Source organism: Oncorhynchus gorbuscha, linkage group LG12, assembly GCF_021184085.1.
Source record: "Oncorhynchus gorbuscha isolate QuinsamMale2020 ecotype Even-year linkage group LG12, OgorEven_v1.0, whole genome shotgun sequence".
Lineage (NCBI taxonomy): Eukaryota > Metazoa > Chordata > Actinopteri > Salmoniformes > Salmonidae > Oncorhynchus > Oncorhynchus gorbuscha.
In genome coordinates, this window is record NC_060184.1 from 49150249 (window position 1) to 49157364 (window position 7116).

Consider the following 7116-nt stretch of genomic DNA (forward strand, 5'->3'; position numbering starts at 1 on the left):
TAAGGATCCGCAGCAGCTTTCATCATGTTCCGTATACTTACATACAATGTGCTGTTTTGTTTTATTCGTCAAGGCAACTGGTTCAGTTTAGCTGACCTACAGGGCGCTTATTTTCATATAAGCATTCTGCCAGCACACAGGATATTTTCAGGTTTTTTTTCGAAGCATTAACATTTGTGGCATTAACATTTGTGTAATTGTTCCAAAAATACAACTATATCCAAGGGTCAGGTATTCACTCTAAGATCCTCTGAAAGTTTGAGGAAAACCCACCTGTTGTCTAAAAATCTAACTCTAGGATAGAGTTTATTTTGCAGAAAGAGGCCTACACAAATGTAAATTCCAAAGACACACCAGAAATGGCCTGGATGGCAGTCTGTTTCTGCTCAATTGCCAACTCCTTGTGGAATTGTCATGTAATGTAATGAAGCATACAGAGTTGGTGTTAAATTCCATAAATTCATCCCTAATTTAATTCCATCTCCCTGTAAATTCCATTTAATTCCATTCAAATTCCAGGTCAGTCTTTCAATTTCTCTGAAAACAATGTTAAGTAAATTATATGAAATCATATCCAAATTCAATATAGTCTGCAACAACTCCACAAATTAAATTTCTTCAGGCTTTCAGGCTGATCATCAAATCAAATCAAATTTCTAAATATTTTTAACCCTTATTTTACCAGGTAATTGGACTGAGAATACATTCTCATTTACATCAACAACCTGGGGAATAGTTACAGTCAGTGGAGAGGAGGGGGGATGAATGAGCCAATTGTAAATTGGGGATCATTACGTGACAGTGATGGTATGAGGGCCAGATTGGGAATTTAGCCAGGACACCAGAGTTAACACCCCTACTCTTACGATAAGTGCCATGGGATCTTTGTTACCACAGAGTCAGGACACCCGTTTAACATCCCATCCGAAAGACGGCACCCTACACAGGGCAATGTCCCCAATCACTGCCCTGGGGAATTTGGATACATTTTTTAGACCAGAGGAAAGGGTTCCTCCTACTAGCCCTCCAACACCACTTGGTCTCCCAACCAGGGACCAACCAGGACCAACCCTGCTTAGCTTCAGAAGCAAGCCAGCAGTGGGTAAGCCCTTTTTACATCAACAGAATCATTATACAGAAAACCAGCCTAAAGCCCCAAACAGCAAGCAATGCAAATGTAGAAGCACGTGGCTAGGAAAAACTCCCTGGAAAGGCAGGAACCTAGGGAGAAACCTAGAGAGGAAACGGGTTCTGAGGTGTGGCCAGTCTGGAGGGAGCATAGTTCAATTCACACAGGACACCAAATAAGACAGGAGAAATATACCAGATATAACAGACTGACCCTAGCCCCCCGGCACACAGACTATTGCAGCATAGATACTTGAGAATGAGACAGGGGGAGGTCAGGGGACACTGTGGCCCAGTCCGACGATGACCCCGGACAGGGCCAACCAGGCAGGATATAACCCCACTCACTTTTTCAAAGCACAGCCCCCACACCACTAGAGGGATGCCAACAGACCACCATCTTACTACCCTGGGACAAGTCTGACTATAGCCCACGAAGATCTCTTCCACCACACGAGCCCAGGCGAAAAACCTTACAGGAAGATCACATTAGTGACTCAACCCACTCTAGTGACGCACCCCTCCTAGGGACGGTATGGAAGAGCACTAGTAAGCCAGTGATTTAGCCCCTGTAATATGGTCAGAGGCAGAGAATCCCAGTGGAGAGAGGGGAGCCGGCCAGACAGAGACAGCAAGGGTGGTTCGTCGCTCCAGTGCCTTGCCGTTCACCTTTGCACCCCTGGGACAGACCACACTCAATCATAAGACCTACTGAAGAGATGAGTCCTCAGTAAAGACTTAATGGTCGAGACAGAGTCTGCGTTGCGTCTCTCACATGGATAGGCAGAACATTCCATAAAAAATGTAGCTCTATAGGAGAAAGCCCTGTTTCCCGCTGTTTTCTTAGACGTTCTAGGGACAGTAAGGAGGCCTGCATCTTGTGACCACAGCATACGTGTAGGTATGTATGGCAGGAGCAAATCTGAGAGATAGGTAAGAGCAAGTCCTTGTAATGCTTTGTAGGGTAGCATGTCACTGTTCAGACAGCCTAGCTGTACTGGAAATATAGAAATACACGTTTAAAAGATTTAAAACAAATCCTGCAGTGAATTTTTTGCATTAATTCTATTAACCTGGAAATGTACAAATATTGAAACAAAGAATAATGTATATATAGTGTAATTGCAATTCAAACCGTTCAAACGGTCTAATTCCAATTCTATTCCAATTCTATTCCAATTCCGTAAATTGGAGATTGTTGAAATTCAAATGGAATTCAACAGATATTCTCCACTTCATGAGAGAATTCAAGAACTGATTTGTAATTTCAAATTAAATTGAAATTGACCCCAACCCTAGTAAAGGAAGTGGAATGTTAGCTGACCAAGTTATATCACAGTCTGACGTACAAGCCTACAGCCTGAGGATCATACATGTTTGATGCACCTCATAGTCCTCACCAGCAGAGAGCAGCATCTTCATGACCTTGTTTCAGCTGGGAAATGAAGGGAGACGTAGAAGTCTGCTTTTCCAGAAGGGGGAGTAGTGACCTCCATTACCATGCTGAGCATTCAGTTGTTCCACTCTCCTGTAGAGGTCCTCTATGTCCCTCAAACACATCTCTGGACCTCGAAGCCAGTTCCACTGGGTTTTGTCATTGTTCCCCCCTAATCAGGGGCAGATTTAGACCTGGGAATTGTCAGGTAGAACAGAAAACCAGCAGGCTCCGGACCTCATAGGGTTAGAGTTCAATACCCCTGCTCCTTGTCATTCTATGCATTCTCGCTTCTGCATTATGATTAAGAAGGGATGGGCGTAGCCAACGCATTAATCAATCACGCTTAACTGTTCCAGTACATAGTTTATGTCCCCAACGACAAGTCTGATCAAACTCCAATACATCTTCAGGAGCCCAGGGAAATAGAGAGAGGACATGTGACCTTTTTTTCTGGGGACATATACACAGATGAAAGACGGAAAATAAAACTGTCCTTAAACCTTACTCACCAAAGCAAGACGGGTGACACCTGTAGCAATTCATCTCCATTCAATGTATGTTTGGTACGTCGTCTACTGCTTCGGTCAATGAAATGAACATAAATGAATCCCCCTTGTTTTGTCCTTTTTGTCTTTGATGCTGAAAAATAGATACTTTACTTGTAATATTATGTGAAACGTTGCGGTTATTTGTGTGAACATGACCCTATGCCGAATGTGCACTGAATAAATACAATGAGATTTCTACCTGGATTTATAGACTACTATTATTGTGTTGAAAATAATCGACTGAAATATTGTGATCTTCATTTAATTCAATACTATATTCTGTCTGACAACAAAGATAACACTAGATTGCTATCAATGTCATCACATCATTAGTAGCATATGTGCTGTACAATGATATTGCAAGTTTGTGCACTAGTGTGCGTCAACATTACTACATGCAAGGCCACTAGTGCATGTTTCCTCCTGTATTGTCCTTCGAACACTCCTCTGTCTGTCCATCTGCTGCCACAGCTGAGCCGAGGGACAGAGATCGAGGGTAATAATTGAGACGAACCGTGAAGCAAATGAGAAGATATATTTAAATCTTTATGGACCTTTACGCATCGACTCTTAATTTGAATTGATTTGACATTGTCTTTATCTAAAATGTGTGATTCACGTTTCGCCTTGAGAAGATGATATAATCAATTTATCAACAACTTTATTGTCAAACATCCACACAACAGTGCTTGGCCAATTTATGAATGTCAGTTGATATGAAGTGTTTTATTGCTGGGAGATAGAGTGTCCTAAATGAGTGGGCTCTAAATCTTATTGGAAGTGTGCGCCTCAAGCATTCGGCTGTTCTCTCATCTGTCTCGTTACCACACTGGCCCAGCCAAATCCCAGCTGATGGGAAACGCTGGGGAATATGTTCAAATTGAAAGAAGAAACAAAGGCTATTTACTGACAAAAAGGCCTTGTAATTGTTTTTATTCTCCCAAGATTTTAGCCTGAGAGAAATAAAGCCAGACATGAATTTGCATTCTCAATTAAAATAGCTCAAATTAATTATACAGAGAAAAAGAGATTTGGAAGAAAAAAGTTGTCCTCCCACTCCTGCACTCGTACTCTTGAGGGTAAAGCTAAATTAGCTTGTCTGATTGACATGGCTGCAGCAGGCCTGAAGAATCAGTTATTTCATTTTGTCATTTGGGTAGTTTTAAGAGTGTTTTCATATCTATAAAGGCCAGTTTCTCATAGTAACAAATGTTTTGTTTTCCTCCTACACCCCAACCCGAGTAAGATGTTATCACCACAACAAACTAAAGTGGTTTTGATTTCTAGGAAATCAGACAGACTTTTTTGTGTCTTTAGAAGTCTATAGATACCAGAAAGACAAGGTTAACTGAATTATTTGCTAAACATTGTAATTTATTCCCTTAATCTTGTATTTTCATTCAACTGTTTACCACAAATATAGTACATTCATTCAGCAAGGAAAATAGGATTTAATATCATGGCACAAAACACTGAGACTAATACAAAAGTCAAGAAGATGGAGAAAATTAAATGTACAATATCAAACAAGATAATATAAATCATTTGACATTTGTGTATATTCTTCTGTACATCAAATTATATATACAGGAATACAATGGTGCATTGAACCATTGTGCGATTGGCACAGCAACCGAAGATTCACGAATGAAACATGACAATAGGAATAAATGTGTTTTCCTTGTGGGTAATCCATTTGGCCTCAGTTTGAGAGCAGTTTTAGTGAAGTGAGATGCCTACTGGCTGCTAAGTGTGTCAGCTCTCAGAATGTTTTGAAGGAAAATATCTACTCTATTTGTTTTAGATTTTTTTTCCACACAAGTTTGTGTATGATGGCCAATAGTTTGTGTGCAAAATGAATCATCGGTTTCTTCTGCCAGCATTTCTATGGAATTTGACCAGTGACAAATGTTTTATATGAGGCGACGGTACAGAATGTCATCTTTTGTTTGAGGAGATTTTCATACATACAATATCAGTTTTACTGTTTAGAAATGAAAACACTTGTATCTAGTCCCCCCCATTTGAAGGTGTCATTAGTATTTTGACAAAGTAACTTATAGTGTTTTAAAGTAGTCAAAAGTTGAGTACTTGGTCCCATATTTCTAGCAGGCAATGACTACATCAGTTGGACGCATTAACAGTTTGTTTTGGTTGCATTTCTGATTAATTTGTGCACAATAGAAATGAACGAAAACAATATTTTTTTATGAACACTTCCACAGTAATGTGGAAGCTGATAATCATGAATGAATCGTGAATAACTTTAAGTGAGAAGGTTACAGAAGCATAAATGTCATACAGCCCCCCAAAAATGCTAACCTGGGGGTATGATCAATGTGCATACTAAACTTTTAACTACTTTTAAAGACTATAAGTGAATTTGTTGAACTTGCAACCTTCCGGTTACTAGTCCAACGCTCTAACCACTAGGCTACCCTGGTGCCCCTGGTGACCTAGAGGTCGGAGAGGAGCACACGTGACAGTACCCCCTCCCCGACACGCGTCTCCAGCCGCAGGGCGCCGACCAAGATGACAATACCGGAGTGGACCGGTCACCTCTGCGGGAACCTGTCGATCCAGCTGAGGCGCGGGAGCATGGCAACCTAGAGCGCCGGAGAAAGAGCATACGTGACAGTACCCCCTCCACGGCGCGCTCAGCTCAGCAGGACGCCAACCACAGGGACGATCCTGGAGATCAGGTGGGGGCGCAGAAACCTGACAATTGGGAGCCTGTCAAACTCATTGAAGCATGGGAGCCTGTCGAACCCATTGAGGCATGGGAGCCTGTCGAACCCGCTGAAGCATGGGAGCCTGACAAACCCATTGAGGCATGGGAGCCTGTCAAACCCATTGAGGCATGGGCCTGTCAAACCCATTGAGGCATGGGAGCCTGTCAAACCCATTGAGGAATGGGAGCCAGTCAAACCCGCGGTGGCATGGCAGCCTGTCAACCCAGCTGAGGCATGGCAGCCTGTCAACCCAGCTGAGGCATGGCAGCCTGTCATCCCAGCTGAGGCATGGCAGCCTGTCGATCCCGCTGAGGCAGGGGAACCTGTCAAACCCACCGAGGCCTGGGAATCCGACAAACCGACAGAGGCCTCGCAGGTAGCTCCGGTCCTGACACCCGGACCCAACACCTAATCAGAAACAAAACAAACCACTCCCTGCTGCTTCCCTTTGGTGAGGCGTCATTCTGTAACGATGTGCACTGAGAGTCGGGAAGAAGGTTCAGGGAGTGAGTGTTTTAATCAATAAACAAAACATAACACAAAACCAGAGACCCGAACAGAGCACAGACATGAAACAGAAACAATGATGCCTGGGGAAGGAAACAAAGGGAGTGACATATGTAGGGCAGGTAAGCAAGGAAGTGATGGAGTCCAGGTGAGTGTCATAATGCGCTGATGCGGGTAAAGATGATGACAGGGGTGCGCCATAACGAGCAGCCTTTTGACCTAGAGGCCAGAGAGGAGCACACGTGACAGTGTTAAACAAATCTAAATATATTTGAGATTTGAGATTTTCAAAGTAGCCACCCTTTGCCTTGATGACAGCTTTTCACACTCTTGGCATTCTCTCAACCAGCTTCATGAGGTAGTCACCTGGAATGCATTTCAATGAACAGGTGTGCCTTGTTAAAAGTTTATTTGTGGAATGTCTTTCCTTCTTAATTTGTTTGAGCCAATCAGTTGTGCTGTGACAAGTTAGGGGTGTTATCAGGAAGATAGCCTATTAGTTACTACATGATTCCATATGTGTTATTTCATAGATTTGATGTCTTTGCTATTATTCTACAAAGTAGAAAATAGACAAACATAAAGAAAAACCCTGGAATGAGTAGGTGTGTGTCACAAATTCCCCGGTACTGCTGCTCATTCCGTGCACCAGCTCCGGAGGTCTATGTCACTGGCCTTCTAGGCGTCACTGAACTGTTTCATTAGGCACACCTGGTTCCCAATTCCCCTGATTAATCATTTTACATATGTGCCCTCTGTTCAC